At 41.8% G+C, this 17,975-nt stretch overlaps 1 long non-coding RNA gene across 1 annotated transcript in view; it reads right to left on the bottom strand.

Moving 5' to 3' along the window:
• Positions 1 to 2,677: 2,677 nt before the first annotated feature.
• LOC109434019 (uncharacterized) overlaps positions 2,678 to 17,975 on the bottom strand; it is a 38,285-nt gene continuing 22,987 nt past the window's right edge. Inside the window, exons 2-3 of the long non-coding RNA XR_012491770.1 lie at positions 4,521 to 4,666; positions 2,678 to 3,711 (exon numbers count right to left, since the gene is read on the bottom strand). This is a non-coding gene — a long non-coding RNA (uncharacterized LOC109434019). The remainder of the gene's footprint in view (positions 3,712 to 4,520; positions 4,667 to 17,975) is intronic.

Genomic DNA, 17,975 nt, shown 5'->3' with positions numbered 1-17,975 from the left:
TCAGTACGTCGATATATTTAAGAGTCAGGAAAGGACTGGTGACCACCTGGATGAGAAGGCTTCGCAAAGGGAAGGATGACACCCAGGTTTCTGTACTGAGTGGGCCTGTTGAGGTTGATGTAGAAACATAAGAGAAACTTACATTTACTGAGAAATGTAAGAGAAGGGACATTCAGAAGACCGGATGATGAAGATAAAGAGGTGACATTGGGACAAGCTGAATGTGAAGGTTCTGTGAAACATCTAGATGAAATGTCTTGTAAGCAGCCTTACCGATGGGTCTGGAGCCCCAGAGAGAGAACTGAGCTGGAGATTCTGGTTCAGAACCCAGAACCGCGTCTGCGCGTCCTGAGAACACTTGGACCTTTCCTCCACCACAGGCTGGCCTCAAGCAAATGAGGAAGCCTGGGCTGCCGGGGTGGTATCCAAGGGGGAATCCACGCTTCCATGTAGGGTCTTGGGGAAAAGAGTGGTATACTTGGGAAACCCTGTGTTCCACCCTTAGAACAGAACTGTCCAAGAAAACCTGCCATGAACCAAAAAGTACAGTCAAAATTCTTTAAGTCATTTTATTTGCTTGCCTTTCTTTTAACATTTTGAATGAACACATAGATCATAGCAACACCTTTCTCTTTCCCATTTATTTCCCTCCCATCACAAACTGTTCTGCCAGCCTTCCTACATGTCCTGAAAAGCCTTCCCCCACTTCTAGCCCCCACATCTCCCTCCCACTCCCCCCTTGTCAACATCATAAAATCCCCAAAGATGAGTCTGGTAAGGCAGGAAGAGGCTTCTCCAGAGGGTGAGGGAGGAGAAGAAATGAAACCTGCAAAGTCAGGATCCTTCTAGAGGCCAAGAGGAAGGGAAAGGTTGGACGGACTCATGCATTAATAATTTTGTTCTTGTTACATAGACTCAAAAGCCAGGCTCATCATCTAAATAAGTCATGCATGCAAAGAGGGTTAGCTTCTAGAAAGTAAGGATCCTTATTGCGGGGAGTGGGATGGGAACAAGACAAGAGAAGAAGGTTCTAAGCAGTGGGTGAAAGGTGTTGCCTTGAGAAGTTCCCTGGGCTGTAGGGAGTCGCTGCAGCAACTTGTGTGAGTTCTAGTGCTCTCTGTCACAGGGAGGAAGGAAGCATTAAAGGTCCTGGGAAGGCCTGGACATTATTGGAAGAAGGTACAGAGTGAGAAAGGAAAAGGCGTAAAGACAGAAGCTTAGGGAGCAGGTGGAAGGAGAAAGTCAAGGAAGGAGTCTGATGAGAATCTGTCAGAAGGTAGAAGAGAACCAGGTGTGTGAGGCGTCCTGGAAATCAGGAAGCATTTTGCAAAGAGAGAGTGTCAAATGCCCCATAATCATCAAGTTTGATAGCGAATGCAAAGTATCCGTTGGATTTGGTAATAGGGAGACACTGGTAATTTTAGCAAAAGCATCTTCAGTGGTGAGGGGGAAAGACAAATCACAGTGTGTCCACAGAGAGTGAAAGAGGAGAAACTGGAGACATAAGGACAACCATCCTGAGAAGTCTGAGGAGAGGAGACAGGACAACTGCTAGAGTGGTTTGTCTTTCCTTTCCTCCCCTTCCCCTTTCCCTCCCTCCCTCCCTCCCTCCCTCCCTCCCTCCCTCCCTCCTTCCCTCTCTCCTTCCCTTTTTCTCTCCCTCCCTCCTTCCCTTCCTCCCTTTCTGATAGACAAGACTTGCACTTTTTAAAGGCTGTTGGATAGAATCTTGTTCAAAAGAGTCTAAAAGCAAGAAAGGAAATGATAGAGAATTTTTTGGGGAGGGAGGACATAAATGGAGGAATTTACATGGAACAAGAGAAGGAATATCCTTTCTTCTGAGAGTGGAGGGAAGGAAGTAAGGAAAGTGGCTGCTACAGGAAGTAAGGAAAGGGGGGAAAGCGGGAGGTGGTAAGTCAGGGATTGAGAGAGTTTCTGTCTACCAGCCGTAGAGTTCTCTGCAAGGGAGTTGGCAGGGTCATCTCCTGAGAATCAGGGAAGGAGGCGGGAGGTGAGTAGGGGGACGTAGGGAGATGTTTGGAATAGTGATAGTAGAGAATGAGAGAGGGTGATAAGATAAATGGCACGAAGGGCTCATGTGGGTAGGACCACATGCTGGAGACTCAGTACATTTTCCCCCCCACTGTATCTGGATGAGGTGCAGAGATCTTATCAGGAGATGTACTCAGGGATGGGAGGTTGAGGCAGGTGACGCATTCAATGCATAGCGTACCCCACCAGGAAGTACAGGTTGGCGGTACAGAAAAGCATGCAGTGCTGACTTTCCAGTGGGAAAAAAATGTTTTCATTTGGTAAAGTTAATGTCAAGGTCATGAAGGTCTTCTAAAATTATTGGTTTCAAGTTTGGGCAGAAAAGATAAACTGTGAAATAGGTGGTGCCACTTGGTTATTGGACCTGGAGTTGTGACCGCCCTTATCTTGAGAACACAGCAAGAGTAATCCATTCCCTTTCTGCCCTACCCAAGTCAAGGAAGACAAAAGAATTCCAGCAGATTGAATCCTCTGCCCTTGCAGACAACCTTCGATGTTCCAGGAAGTAGTAGGGCAGTGACTGGGGAACATGCTTAAAAAATGTCAACACACGAGATGATATCATACATTTATTGCATGAAAGAGACATAATTCTTTCTTAGAAAAGAGATATGATCAGGTGAGATAGAAGTACACTTAAAAAAGCAAGAGCTGGAATCAGCCAATTTTTCCTCTTTTACCTGGCTAAGCAAGCAAACCAATATTCCAGCAGACAGGAGTCAAAGCAAGAAAGAGAACTGGGATGAATCAGAAAGAATACCCAAGGATTCATGGAGAAACTCACAGCTCTGCTACTCCTGGAAATTGTAATATTTTGTGTAATATTTCAGGAAAAAACCGACACCTGAGCCAGGGCCCATCTTGTGGCATTAATTTCGACATAAACTAGGAGCACAGCTCACGTGGGTGTGAGTGTGACGTAATGTGAAAGGGAAGGACAGGAAACTAACATGGTTGGATCCTTCCTACGCGCTAACTCCTCACTTTTTCTCCTTTAATTCACATATGAACTCTGTGCCATAGATGTGATTTGCTTCATTTCACAGGGGCGCAGAGCGGCAGGAGAACTTGCTCCTGTTTGCACACAGAGACTGCACACTGCATGACGGAGACGCAGGTCATGGAGACAGGCAGAACGGGCCCGGGCTCTTTGCTCTGCCACCAACCGGCCCTGTGATGTGTGGAACTAGTTAAGCATAATCGTACCTGTGAGGCTCAGTTTTATGTGCAATTGTCTAGGCTACAGGCTCCAAGTATTCAACTCAGATACTAGTCCAGGTGTCGCTGTGAAGGTGTTTTGCAGACGTGATTCAAGTTCATAATCAGTTGACTTTCAGTGAGTTGACTGGATGGTGGGCCTGATTCAGTCAGTTGAAAGGACTGAAAAGTAGGGCTGCGGCTTCCTTGAAGAAGAAAATTCTACCTGTGGACAGCAGCTTCACTCTGCGCTCCAAATCCTAGCCTACGCTTCCCTACAGATTTTGGACTTTCCTAGTCAGCTCCCACAATGAATTGCAACACATCTCTTCATATACGTCTCCTACTTGTTGTTTCTCAGAAGGAACCCTGACTGATACAGTACCTCCCTCAGATGGGCTGTGAAGATGAAATGAAGTAGTAGATTACCATAAGGAAACACTTGACACGATACCAGGAACACTAAAAAGGATTTGAAAAATGGGAGTTACTATTATGATGACGTGACAAACAGCACGTTGAGCCCACATCCAGCTGACTCCCAACCTGACTCCACTCAACAACTTGGTCAAGAACTGTAGTTACTGTTCTGGGCTCTGTCACTAATTCAATGTGACCTTGAGCAAGTCGCAACTCTAAGTGCCCTGGTTTCCTTTCTATAAAAAAGAGGCTGTGCACCAAATGATTTTTCGTATCAACTCCTCTAGCTCTGATGTCCTCTGGGTCAGTTTTGACCTAATTTATTTGATTTTTATTAGGCCTGGTCTACTTCCTCCAGCCACCCGACAAGATCTATTGCATTACTGGTAGGGAAGTCTGCTCCTACACAAAAGCCCTGTAATGACGGGGTGGTTTATAGACTGAGAGTGCAAACTAAGTTTAATATTAACCTGAGCAAAGCATTCCTGTTATTTTAGTGGGTAGTTACAGACCTTCTGCTCTACCCCAGACTACAGGCCATGAGAGATAGAAAAAAAAGCACTAAATCTGGTCCCTGCCCCTCAAGGAGTAGGGACCAGATTTAGGAGAGAGATATCTAATCAGATACTGCTATGAGGGAGTATATAATTAAATCTAAATACTATAGGAGTTGAAAGAAAGGGGACAATATGACCATTCTGATTTGGAATGACCAGAAAGGCTTAATAAAAGAGGCAGGGATTTAGACAGATGGAATATCTAAGTAAGAGGCGAGAAAAACTAAACCTTCTATTCTTGCAGTGTAGCATGTATTTCACAACAGAATGGGTGAGATTTGGGGAGCTACTTACATTGCTGCTTGCCTTTGTTGGCACAGGTGATGGAAAAGTCGAGGCTTCATAACTTCATGCCTTCTCTCCTATTCTCCCTGGCGTGTTCTGTGCAAGGATGAATGGACAGCAGGTGCAGCATCTCACAGGCATTTACACATGCACACCTGCAGAGAGCATGACAATCCTCATCATCCATGCATTCGGGACCCCCCTCCACCCCTAGGAGATTAAGTTCCATTAAGGTGGGGTCCCTGCTTCTCTTGTCCACTGCATAAATATTTATGAAATAAACCAAGGAATCATCACTCTCCAGAATATGGGAGACATAAAAGGGAAGTTTCTCTATTTGAAAATTTCAATGGCATTGAAACCTTAAAGATGGTGATGCTTATACTTTGGAAATTCTGATTTTCAGGGTCAACCCCCTCTGACTCCCTGCTCCCACTCCCTGCAAAATGTTGCTTAAGCCCTACTGGCAGGGCTTCTTAACCAAAGAGCCACTGACAGAACTACTGCCAAAAACTTGCTGGAGCTGAACAAAAAAACCAGTGGGTGTGGGTAGAAGAAAAGTTATGCTTGAATGGCAAGCAAACATCAGAAGGATTAATTTTACAAGCTCACCTTTGAGATCAGATAAAGGCAGCTTGACTTTCTAAAGACAATATTCATTTTTTATCAGTTTAGCAAACAGTTCTTAGCTACACCGATAGTCATCTGTAATGGACAGAAACAAAGAAGCCTTATTAACAGTTAAATTTAAATCATTCACTAATCTTTCTTCAGTTTATTACCTCTTTCAGAATGATCTTTTCCTAAATAAGTCTAAGAAAATACTTGGTGATGTGTGTAAACAAGCCAGAAATTCTCAAGCCTGTGGTCTAATGAAAGCAAATAAACAGGGTTTACAAAATAATTCAGGACACTGAAAGAGGCAGTGTTTGGGGCACAAATATAGATTTCTGCAAACGAGAAGTTAATAATCATAAGTCAACATTCATAAGCATCACTATAAAGATTGGAAGAGGAAAAATATCCTCTAGATCCAGAAACATCTCTAAGTCAATTGCAAAATAATTCTGTCCAGGGATTATTCCAAGAAATTTTTGAAAATGTTTATTGAGCTCCAACTATGTGCAATTAATAGTTCTCAAAACATATCACATCCAATCCATGCAATTAGTCATTACATATTTACCCAGGACTGGCCTATGAGGAGTCTGGGTAATGTAATGTGCATACGCTGTTTTTGCCTATCTGGCCTCTATGTATTCCCCCTTCTCTGTCAACATCACCTCAATTTTACTTTGGGGAGCCATTCTCCCCAACTCCACGCTATGTGTTTCTATGAGACGAACCCCACCTGCCAGCTCCAGGGGTATTCAGATGAGCATGACCTGCTCAGTTGTCCTTTGGCCACAGGGACTGATTTAGAGATGGGCATCAATACAGATCGAAACAGAGATCGGTTTGGTGATATAAGCCAGGCCAATGAGACTAAATCCTGGACTTTTGCTGAAAAACACTTGGGCAAGAGCAGCTCTCCTCCCACGGGTTGCAAGCTGTAAGACCGATGAGCTGAGACCCTGCTTAGAAAGACACGGACACAGAAGATGGCGAGTGAGACCAAGTCTCAGTGGTGGTCCTGCATATTTCCCACTTGCCCCCAGATTTTCTCTCTCCTCCTCTTTACCGCCTCACTAAATGGACTCCATCACCCTATCCTCCACCTGGCTTCCAGGTGGGAGTGCTGTCAGGAGCTGAGACACGTTAGACTATTTATTTCCCAGCCCCTTTCCGTGGGGTCTCCTCGGGTTGATTGTGTGTCTATTGAAGACTACAGTTCCTGTCAGGGGACCCATGCCATACAACTCTCTGTCTTCAGGTTCCAGCGATCACTCTTGCTTTGCCCCTTCATGCCTAGAGATGGTGACGATGTCTCACTGTTACTTGCTCTGGTACTTCAGGATCCCCTGCCTTCCTTTTTAAAAAACCCAGTAGGTGGAGCCATTTATTTCCTGCCAGGACCCTGACTGATAAAATGACCTTATTTCAATTCCAAATCCTGACATGCCTAAACATAGTGGTAACTCCTGACTTTTAGTTACTTGGGCGAATAAATTCTCTTTTTCCTAAAGGCTGCTTGAATTGTTTTTCTGCTGCTTACAACAGAGAGTCCTAATACAGTTTGTTAGGTTCTTTTCATTGCATAGGGTCATACAAGTCACTGCAAAAAGGTAGGAGGTGTATCTGTCATAACTGAATCAAGAACTTGAATAGGTTTTTTGGCGATGCTTGGAGTTTTGTATCTATGCTTTCGTGGTTCTTTGCCAGTGATAAGCTTTTGTAGTTATCTGCATCATTGATGCTTTGGGGTTTTTCAGTTTGTTAAATTAACAGTCATCGTTTACTAATTAATATGGAAATTGTCTTTAGGAGACTTCATAATTATAAGACTTGGAAATTGAAAATTAGAGCTCTCAAGTTAAAGGATAAAATGTTTATATGAAATAGAATAAGATTGCTCACATAGCTCTTGGGTTTACATGTAGTCAATACATGCTCATTGAAAGGCAGATTGCTTTAAGAAAAGGCTGGGTAATTAGATAAACAGAAGATGTGAGAGGCTGAAAATTTTGTGGCTTGAGTCTGATAAATCATTATGACATCAAACTGCAAGATCTGTTTCTGTTAGACTGAGGAAATTCACTATGGATCTATTAAAAGACAGAAAGTTCTAGATTCAGCTGGAATGATCAAATTAGGCCTTTGGTAAAGGTCCTAATTTTTATGAAGAAATTTCTTATGGTGGTTTTTCTTTTGGTTCAAGATGCTATATATAGTAAGTGCTGTTCTATCAGAATTAAAGTATATTTTAACTTTACTAAAATAGAGACTGCTTATGATACAGGTAAAAAAAAAGAAAAGAAAAAGAAAGGCAGGAGGCACTGTTATGGACTGAATCGGGACCCCTCAAAATCACATGCTGAAGTCTGAACCCCCAGTCCCTCAGAATGTAATTGTATTTGGAGATAGGATCTTTACAGAGGTAATTGCGCTAAAATGAAGCCATTGCCATGGGCCCTAATCCAATTTGACTGCTATCCTTATAAGAAGAGATTGGGACACGGACATGCACAGAAGGAAGACACTGTGAGGACACGGTGAGAAGATGACCATGTTTGAGCCAAGGAGAAACCAACCCTGCCAACACCTTGATATCAGACTTCTATTGTCCAGAATTGTGAGAAAATAAATTACTGTTGTTTAAGCTACTTAGCTTATAGAACTTTGTTACAGGAGCCCCAGCAAACTAATACAGGTACCTATAAACTAGAACTGGGAAAGATACTTCTAGATGACTATCTCCAGCTCTCTGAGTCAGCACGTTCTCTTAGCTATGCCATCTGTGTCTCTCTGGAAATTGGTTCCATTTACCTTTATTACTCACTAGCCAATGCTCCCATATTCCACAATCCAAACTAATTGGCTTGGCTAAGTACTTGATATTATTGGCTGAGATCTTTGCACTGACCCACCTCACAGGTTTCTGGCCAGCAATGGATAAGCTGCCTTTGGATCATATGCCCTTGTCATGGGTCCACCAAAGGCTGTCATGTGTAGGGAACAATGACTCACAGGCTGGTTCCCTGCATAGAAACTGGAGGGTCACTTTCAGGGAGAAAGAGAAGCTGAATACAGCTGGCACTTGACAAGTCCAGCATTCGGTCTCCTGGGCTAAGTGGTATTAACATAATAATTACACAAAAACATCAATGCCAATACATAATCGCTCAGATTTGGCTTCAATTTGTACTATAGTAGCCAATTCCTCATTTCAGTTACTTATAAGGCCCACTTTCCTGACCTCGAGATTTATGCGATACCCCAGAATCCTTACAATAACCACACTGTTTTGCTTGATGTGTTTGTTACTTGGAAACAAAAAAGGTTTGATTAAAATCATTTCAAAAGAGAACAGTGATTTTGTCCAGGGAAGAGGGATCTGTTTATGAGTAAATATGGATTTACGACTTTCATGGATTATTCCTGACAGTGCTATCAACTTTGTGACTAAGCTGGAGTCTCTGCCCCTCTCCGCGTGCGATCTGAGAAATTGAAGGAACGCTGAAAGATGTCTTCTACCTCCCAATAAGGCCGAGAAACTTCAAAAGGTACTGCATGCGGTCACCTACTCCCACCTCAGACAGCAATTGTTCTCCTATCACTTCTGAAACCCCAAAGAAGAGAATTATTTCAAATTTCCTGAAATGTTATTTCAAATTTCCTTCCCCATTGACTCCCCAGCAGCCTTCTTTACTTACTTCCTGATACCAGAGACAGGATCAAGTGGGCGCAGGACTTAAGTTTCACTATTTGTGGAGCGAATATCATGTGTCTGGCAGTTTGATTACATTTCTTTCAGTAGTCATTTCCTGCTTTGGGGAGGTCAGGGGTGGTGCGGGGAGGTGTTGGCCTAGGAGGAGGGCACACTTGTGGGGCACTTAGGCTTTCGGTCCTACTCTGCAGCCCCGTAGGCCTGTCCAGCAGAATGGCCAGGGCCATTTCACTTGTATCCAGGAGGCTGGAAGTGTGGGAGTCTGAGTGGGAGGGGGAAGCTTGATTCTTTACTAACGCTGAATATTTGGGGGCAAAAGAGGGTACCCATGGAAAACCACCTTTTATTTACTAGAGGCAGAATGTGAAAACATTGAAAGACTTAAGTCAAGAGAGCCACAAGATCAAATGGTCACCTAGAAAGATCCCTCTGGATCACTTTGAGTGGAGAGTGGTTTGGGGGTGGGCAGGCTCAAGGTAGAGCTGGGCTCAAAGGCTGGTGCAGGAAGCCCAGCTGGAGGTGGTGACAGCCCGAACAAATGGAGCCAGTGAGGATGAGGAGAGAAGGCACTGAGAGAAATGCAGGGATTACAAGTGTGGCTCGGGCCTTGCTGCCTAAAACCCAGGAGGAACTGCGCAAAGGTATATCTTGGGTGCTGGGACCTTGGCTTTGACCTTGAGAGATTGTCAGGACCATGCTCAGCAACTCTGCCTTCAGTTCTCTTCTCTGCCCGAGGCTAGGGAAGAACTTGGAGACCTATCAGGACATTGTAAATTCCTGAAAAAGGCAAAAGGATCATCCCCCTTAGAAGAGAGTGGTAAAAGAGAACTCTTATCTGCAGCAGAGGTAGCAGGGCTGGAAAGAGAAATCTCGGGGTCATTTGGAGCTGGGCCCACTGGATAAGAGCCAGATAGTAGCCCTTGGAAAGCACCGAGGAGCATTCCGGAGTGAAGCTGAAAAGTCTTTGCACTCCCCTCAGAAATCAGGTATTGATGCAGCCCCAGCCCCTCAGAAAATAGGTGACAAAATCCAGCCCTGGACAGTCTTTTAGGGAAAGGAGCTAGTTAAGGGAGATGAAAGAAGGGATTAGAATTCGAGTGGCAGCATATTTAAAACACTTTTTCCCTAACCATATTTGCAGCCTTCCCTTTTCTGCTCCCCCTACATCTTAGTAACCACCTGAAGGACAAATAATGAAGATCTTTGCCTGGTGAAGTAGACTGTATTCTTGTTGTGTAAGTATTTGCTCTCTTCCCTCTAATGACTAGGGCTGACTGTGTGACTTGCTTTGGCCAATAAAATGTGAGCAGAAGCTTAAAAATGTGCCTGTGTGATTTGGCTTGGCCTTCTGCATTCCTGCCCTTTGCAGGAGAAAGAGCCTTCTGGGTCAGCTTGGGTGCTGAGTGACAACAGAGAGCTGATCTGAATTGCCTGCAGGCTGGAGCAGAGCCACTGCAGGCAACCTCAGATCCATGAGCAAGATGTGTTTATCAGTCACAGAGATCTCGTGGTTGTTTATTACACAGCGTTATTGCAGGAAAAGCTGACTCATATAGACATTTGTCCCGAAAAATGTGGTGCTGCTGTGATTAAAAAAACTCAAAATACGTGACTTTGGTCTTGGAATTCAACATCGGGCAGCAAAAAGGTTTTGGGGACTGGAAAAATGATCTGTGTTATCTAATAGCAAGTATTTGGTAAAACTGTCACCTGTAATAACTCGAAGACAAAAACTATACCCCCTGAACACGCGGTTTTGGTGACAAGATTTCAACACAGACAGTGACAGCGTGAGCTGGTTGCTGCCTTTGTGAAGGTCTCTTAGGAAAGAACTGGCCTGCTTGCAGGCAGCGATGAAAGAGTAAAGAGTGACTCCAGAAATTCTGGGACTCGTAAATGTGAAAAATAGGACTGGGTTGTCCATCTTCAAATAGAAACAGGAAAAAACTGAGAAATGCTTAAGGCCACAAAGCCTGGTTACGATGCTAAATAAGATGCATCTCAGGAGAAAGAGTAAATAAAAACCACCATCATACTCTTTGGTAAACCTTTGAGTGGATGAAGGCGGTACCCAGTCAATTTTTTTTCCTGGACAAAATGGCTCATAGAAAAAAAGAGAAGGACTAAGTTCCACAAAGACTGATAAATGCAAACTATTTGTAATTAAGTTTAGAGAGAGGGAGGCATGGCTTGAAAATTATTGTGGATATGGCTCTTGTCTCATGGAGATAACTGAATCACAAAAAAGTTGTCTTCAGTTTGTGAGAGAAATTTAAGTCCCAAAGCAGCCTAGCCTGGATTGAAAGAGACTGTGACCTTTTTTTCTAAACAAGATTGTGACTCTTTGAGCCATAAAAAAAGATATGAGGATAATAATAATGTATGACTCTTGGCTCATTAATTGTGACAAATGTACCACACTAATGTAAGATGTTAATAATAAGAGAAACTCAGTACTGGGTATATGAGAACACTGTACTATCTTAGCAACTTTTGTGTGCATCTAAAACTATTCTCAATTAAAATTTTATTAAAAAAAAAATTAACCTTAGGGTCCCCAGTATTTTGCAGGCAGATAGCAGCATGAGGAAGCAGTTCAGCTGCCCGGGAGAACGCATTCTCCTTCAGATGTGCCCGAGAAGGATCATGGAAAATTACCTCCCAGAAGGTGGAGCCAAGAGCCATGAGAACAATGGTAGGAAGAGCTATTCCCAGGGAACCAAATTGGAGCCTAGTCAAGGAGTATTCCCTACCTCCAGCTTGGGGACTTGGCAATATTTACCCAGGAAGATTTCCGAATTGCTACAGACACAGGCCAGTGACTGCTTCCCCTTCTGCAACGGGTTGTTTCTTTTTGTTCTGCAGACGCTGTTCTACTATGGTACACTGTGTGTGTGTGTGTGGGGGGGTGGGGGGGGAGGGGCTGGGGGCTTACTATTCAGCAAATACTCACTTCTGTCTTCCCTTCCTCATCTATATAAAGAGTTTCTTACCCTCTCTACCAATATTGGAGCCAGCCATATGAGTTGTCTTGGCCAATGAATGTGAGTAGAAGCTTTCAATGTGCTTGCACCATTTGACTTGACCTCTCAGCCTTTTGTGTTCCCACCCTCTACATTAAGAAGAATTTGGCCCAGGAACCCACTGTTCCTTCTACCTGGGTCCCAAAATGAAAGACTCATGGAACATACCTGAACCTGACCGACAGTTAAGAGCAGGGCTGCCTCAGCTGCCCGGTCAACTTATAGGCAAAATATAAATGTTTTGTTCTTGCAAACCACTGACAATTTTTGGTACACACAGCAAAAGCTGATTAACACATCTGACAAAGGTTGCCAAGGAACTGAGGAATGGCTCTAGAAGGTAGCTGAGTTGAATAGAGGTGAGGGAGTGTGTGAAGGAGAAAGTTGTAGGGCCTCTTTAGATAATGATCAGCTCTTTCTCCAAAATTAGGTTAGAGTGTTCCAAATATCATACCCACAAGAGATACTAGAAATGTTCTCAGATGACTCAAGTCCAGAACATTATATCAAACTTTACTAATTAGTGATACTATTAAAACCCAGATAATATTTATAGTCCCAAACAAGGTCCTATAATAAACTCCTTAGGAATGAGATTGAGCTATAGAATGCTAACGAATATTAGAATCCCTTAGACCATTTTTATGTAGAATATACTATAAATCCTAACAACACAATCTCAACCGTGTTTTTCTGATAAATATCTTGAAGGCAATTATTAAAACAGACATCTGAGACAAAAATTCACTTCTACATTTATAGAACAAGATTTGAAAAATTGCTTTTCATTTTTGAGCCATAAGTTTGCACCTTAAGATGAACATAGGTAAAATTAAAACTTTTTTATCGCAAAATTATTTGAGTCCTCTACCAATGCCTTAATTAATAATAATATTGATATTTACTTTGCTCTGATATAAACTTCATATATTTAATTTCATGCCAAGCAAGATTTGATACAACAAAATACCAACATAATAAAATAATTCAGACTTAACCACGGAGTTTGTTTTAATGAGAATTGACCTATGTTCAATGACTGCAAACCATTTTAACAGGTTTTACTTGTTTATCCAAAAGACATTTTAAAAAAGACATTTATTTTTTCATTTCCCCTGGCATTAACAAGGGACAATCTCGCCACAATTCTGCTTTACAAAACTACAGGAAGGCGCACTCAACTTGATGTTCATGGGAAATATAATTACCCACTCTTCTTCCTTACGCGTACTCCCTAGTCGGGATGACACGCCAAGGAGTACATCATACACTGCCTGTCATTAATAATAAGTCTGCTCTTTTGAAATAATTCACAGTAACACGTATTCAAAATATCTTTTCCTTGCTTTTTTGACTTATGAATATTATAGCACCTCAACAAGTATTGCCTGTTTCCAATCGAAGCTATAAATAGGAATTTATTGAATAAATAAATCAACCAGGTGCAATCCTAAATAAGTATTGTAAATTTCAACATGGACAAAGTTTCATTTCTGCCCATGAGCCCTAAGGCGGTTATACTGGCAGGTTCAGGGTCCCCATGCAGCTCCTCCATCTCGCCCTAAAGAAATACCATGCATCCTTCAAGGCTTTTCATAACAGGCCATCGACTGAATGAAGTCTTTCTTGAGTCTCCCAAGGGTGTGTTTTCCCTTTGTCCTTTAGGTCCATAGAAATCAAAATCACACTGACATTATTGAGAACTTCCAGTGTGCTTGAACCATGCTAACCTCTGCATTTACCATCTCATTTCCTCTTTGCAGCACTCCTGCAAAGCAGGCACCATTTTTTCCACTTTATAGATGAGGAAACTGGTTAAGGATTTGAACTCAGAATTTAACTCCAAATATGGTGGTCTTAACAACTCTGCTGGAACACTTGGTTTGCATTTGAATTGTGTGTGATTTTTGTCTCCCTAGTCAGTAGGGGAGCTCCTTTGGGTTGGTACCATATGGGACCATCTCTGTATCAGTTTATATCTTATCATGGTGTCTTGCACAGTAAGTAGTAAAAAAATACTGTATTTCCTATAGCTCCCTTTGCACATTTAAATGTCTCTTAAATTGGAACACATGCTCAATTGATGTCTTAATTTACACGGTAGTCTTTTCTTCTTTTGAAAAACATTTTTTTATTATAGTATAATTGGCATACAGTATTATACTGTAATAATTTGAGGTGTATAACACTGTGATTTGACATGCTCAGGCTGGGTATCTCCTACCAATGCAACCCTAGGATCAAGGAATAGTTGTGGAAATAAACTTGGGTGGAGTTCAACCCAAACTACACAGAGAAAAGATTAATTCACGGTAGAGGTGAATTCCTTTAGAGTTCTGAATGCCACCTGAGTATTAGCAGAGGAGGAATTAAGAGGAAAATCATTTCAAAGTGAAAGGGAAGGTAATTAGAGATACCTTAGAAGAAATAAAACGTTGTGAGTTAAATGGTTTCAAGGAAACATGCTGATTACACCAAGATCTCATGAGGAGGGAGAAACTGCTGAAAGCTGATATCTTTGTGATTCCCAAGGAGAGGCAAGCCAGAAACACAGCTGGTCCATCTGACTCTGACCTGCACAGACACCATTTCCAGATGTGCTGGCAATGGTATTAGAATGAGAAAAACCATATGAGATACTGTAAACAGTCTTTGAGGCAGGGATGTGAGTAGTCTGTCTGCTAGCTGGAGCTTGAACCAAGTCCTGGGAGAGTTTGAGAGTGATGTTATAAAGGGAGTCATTCATTATAAAATACTATCAAGCCTGGGTACTTTTGTGTCTTTCTTATCTTGCTTTGGAGATGGGCATTGTGGCTTGAAAGGACCATAGTAGATTATTCTTTGCATTAGCTTAGCTTGGAAAAGGAGAAAAGAGAACTGAAAGTAGCTGTGTTGGGAGAAAGGTCTGGGCTTAAGGGAGATTTTGTGTTTTTATAAATAGAAGAGACTTGAGAATGTTTTTATGCTGAGAAGAGAGAGACGGTGATAGAGATGGGCTAAAGGAGACAGTTAAAACAACAAGTTCCTAAAGTGGCAGTATCTTGGCTGGGGCTCAGGGCACAAAGGGAGGTGTTGGCTGAAGGAAGGAGTTAAGGGAGGGTGCAGACGTGGATGTGCTGAATGGTGTGGGGCTGGAGCTGGGAGAGGTAATGCTTCACGACTTCTGAATTCTTTGCAGAGGTGATAACGCTCCCTTAAGGGTGAGAGGGAAACAGGTAAGAGAGAGGGCTTCAGGAGCCTGGAGAAGGTCTGTGAACTGCGCAATGGGCAATGGGAGAGCTGCCTTGTGTTGAGGGCATAACTGAGGTTGGAGACCATTTGTAGTGGAAGCAGTCTGCTCGGTGTTAGGAGTTTCTTCAGCTGTGATAACTATTTAGGGTAAAGGAAAGGAAAAGAGGCAGATCTATCAAGGGCTCAGCTGTTGCTTCGAGAGTTCAACCAGACAATGAAGCAAGTATCTAAGGTGTGCCCAAGAGGGTGATTGATGGGATGACGTCCTCCTTAGTTCAGCAAGGTATATTGGGAAAATCGGTATGGAACGTAGGCCCTTGTCAGGCTCAAAGAGCAATTTAATAGCTACCGGAAATGGTGTGGAAGGACAGGAAGAGATGGTCAGAGGACAACTGAAATTTAAAATTTTAGAACTGGGTGATAACAAGATCTGGGGGATCAGGAGCCAGCACAGTTGAACTGAAGAACGCTGAAGTGGAGGAGGAGGGAATATTGGACTGGATCATAATATAATGGAAGCCACACGTGACAGTGGCAGGTAGTAAGGTTTTGAGGTGACTTTTCCTTAATTTAAAACAAACAAACAAACATTGAATTGAAACATAACATAGTCCACCTTGATTTTTTAAAATAATAGATTAATTTTTTAAGATCAGTTTTAGGTTTATAAAAAAATAGAGCAAAAAGTATAGGAGTTCCCATATAATCTTTATCCTGTTATATGTGTAATTTAATCATATGGCACATGGTCTCTCAAAGCCTTTGGAGTGGATTACAAATACATGCATATCTTTGACTTGATTGGAATTATTGATAACAGATAAACTCTAACCCAGCTATGCCCAGCAATTCCTTCTCACCTCTCATTCCCGTCTTCACTTGTTAAAAAAGTACCGATCCTTGTCCTCATTTCATGTACCTTCCACTTCATGAAGCTTTCTCTGATTGCCACCCCCAGATGTCAGTTCTCTCTCCTTTAATATCTCATAGCACTTTAATCATAATTATTTTTATAATATGTATATACTGCCTTCTGGTAGAGTTTTTTGTTTTTTTCTTTGCATTTAACTTATGCACCATTAGGCTCTAAATCTCTGAGGACGATGTCTTTGTTCAACCCATCCCCTGTAGCCCCTGACATAGTGGTAGGTTTGCAATTAGTATTTGTGGAAGTCAATGAATTATGAAGTGAAAATTTCAACTTAATAAAGGAGATAAGCTGCGATGTAAATATCCCTTCTTTCAACAAAGGGACCGACTTCATATTTTTGATAAATAATTATTTCCCTTCATGCATTTAATATATAATTTATAAAATTTCAACTTAACTAGGAACAATTCAGCTCCAAAATTTTAACTGAACTAGGAAGCGTTTCTTTGCAAACAATAAAGTACATGTCTGTACCCACTTCCCTCGGATTATTTGAAGGAAATCTTGCTTTCATGTTCGCGTTAACAGAAAGAGTTGCTACCAAAGGCCCTCGTTCAGACCTTTCACTGTCTCTCCTTATTTTGTACTCCTCCCAGAAACTCTAGCCCTGTTTTTAAGCTGAAACATATTGCCTTCTCTGATGTAGGCGCAGGTGTAAGTACTATAGCTCATTCCAGGATGATTCAGTCTGGGGGTAAGAGAGCACAACTGCTGGAGTCAGACATTTCTCAGGTTCAATCTTGTCTCCATCACTAACTACTAAAGAGCTCAAGGCAAATTTTACTTCTCTGAACTTTGCCCTTCTAGGTAAAACGGCATTCACAAGACACCTACCTCACAAGAGAGTGGTGAGGACAAGTATAATGTATGTCAAGTACCTAATCACAAAGTTCGATAAATGATATTGTCCCTTATTCCTGAGATGTGATCGTGTCTGCTGCTGTCATGGGTGTAAGAATAAGAAAAATTTTTCTGACAAGGTAGCTTGGTGAGAAAGTTAGACCAATATCAGCGCCCGTCTTTGGGAATGTAGATCTTCACAGTGTGTCTTATGTTTGGTTTAAAGCATTTCCAGTCACGTCCAAACAGAATTACACAAATGTTATTATTACAAAGCCAAGTACACTTTTTTTAATTTCTGAAAATGTTTGTGCTATTGGTCCTTTATGTATAACTTTCTGTTCTTCACAGAGGAATCACATAGCAAAGATGGTCCTGTAAGAATCACCTAAACTGAGAAGTCTCTGAGACTTTAATAGGATAGAGCATAAAATGTCTTTGCTAATGGCTTGAGTATTGTAATTCTTGGATCTGTGATCACTTATTATTTTAACCTTTCAAAGCCAATAATTTTAAAGCTCCAACTCAAACTACTTTCATTGGCCTGGAAATGCTTTATTGCAGTTTGGCTGACCTTTTCTTTTACTAATGTCATTAGCACTACTTAAAAATGAATTATGCTGGATTATATAGCACTACTTTTGTTTTGAGAAAACATGATTTTATGACTACATGAAGTGGATCTCATGGAAACAAACATTGACAATACATATCTTTCTGATTCTCCAGGCATCCTTTCATTTCTATTAAGTATAAGTAGTTTGGTTTGGAAAAAGGTCTGGATTTAGATTTACTTTTTCAGGATTATGTTGAATTCTCATAACATCCTTTAAAGGAGAGTTTAGCTTCAGAGTCACTAAGGCTTAATTCAAATCTCTAGCACATAGTCTGTTCATATCCCTTACCTATTTTGTAGCCTTAGCTCCTGGTAACTGTTGTTATGCTAACACTGGGTCATTGAAATAAAATTAATGCAGGCATCTGAAAAGTCACACGTCAATTGTGTTCATTCCTCAACATTCTCACATATAAGAGGTACAAAATAAAGGGAAAGTGATTCTGTTTGATTTGGAGAATCCTGAACAGATGGACATAGACTACAAGAGTTTTAG

The sequence above is a fragment of the Rhinolophus sinicus genome, linkage group LG14 (genome assembly GCF_036562045.2).
Source record: "Rhinolophus sinicus isolate RSC01 linkage group LG14, ASM3656204v1, whole genome shotgun sequence".
Taxonomy (NCBI): domain Eukaryota; kingdom Metazoa; phylum Chordata; class Mammalia; order Chiroptera; family Rhinolophidae; genus Rhinolophus; species Rhinolophus sinicus.
Note: the sequence above shows the minus strand (reverse complement) of the source record. Positions and strands in the feature narration are given on the sequence as shown.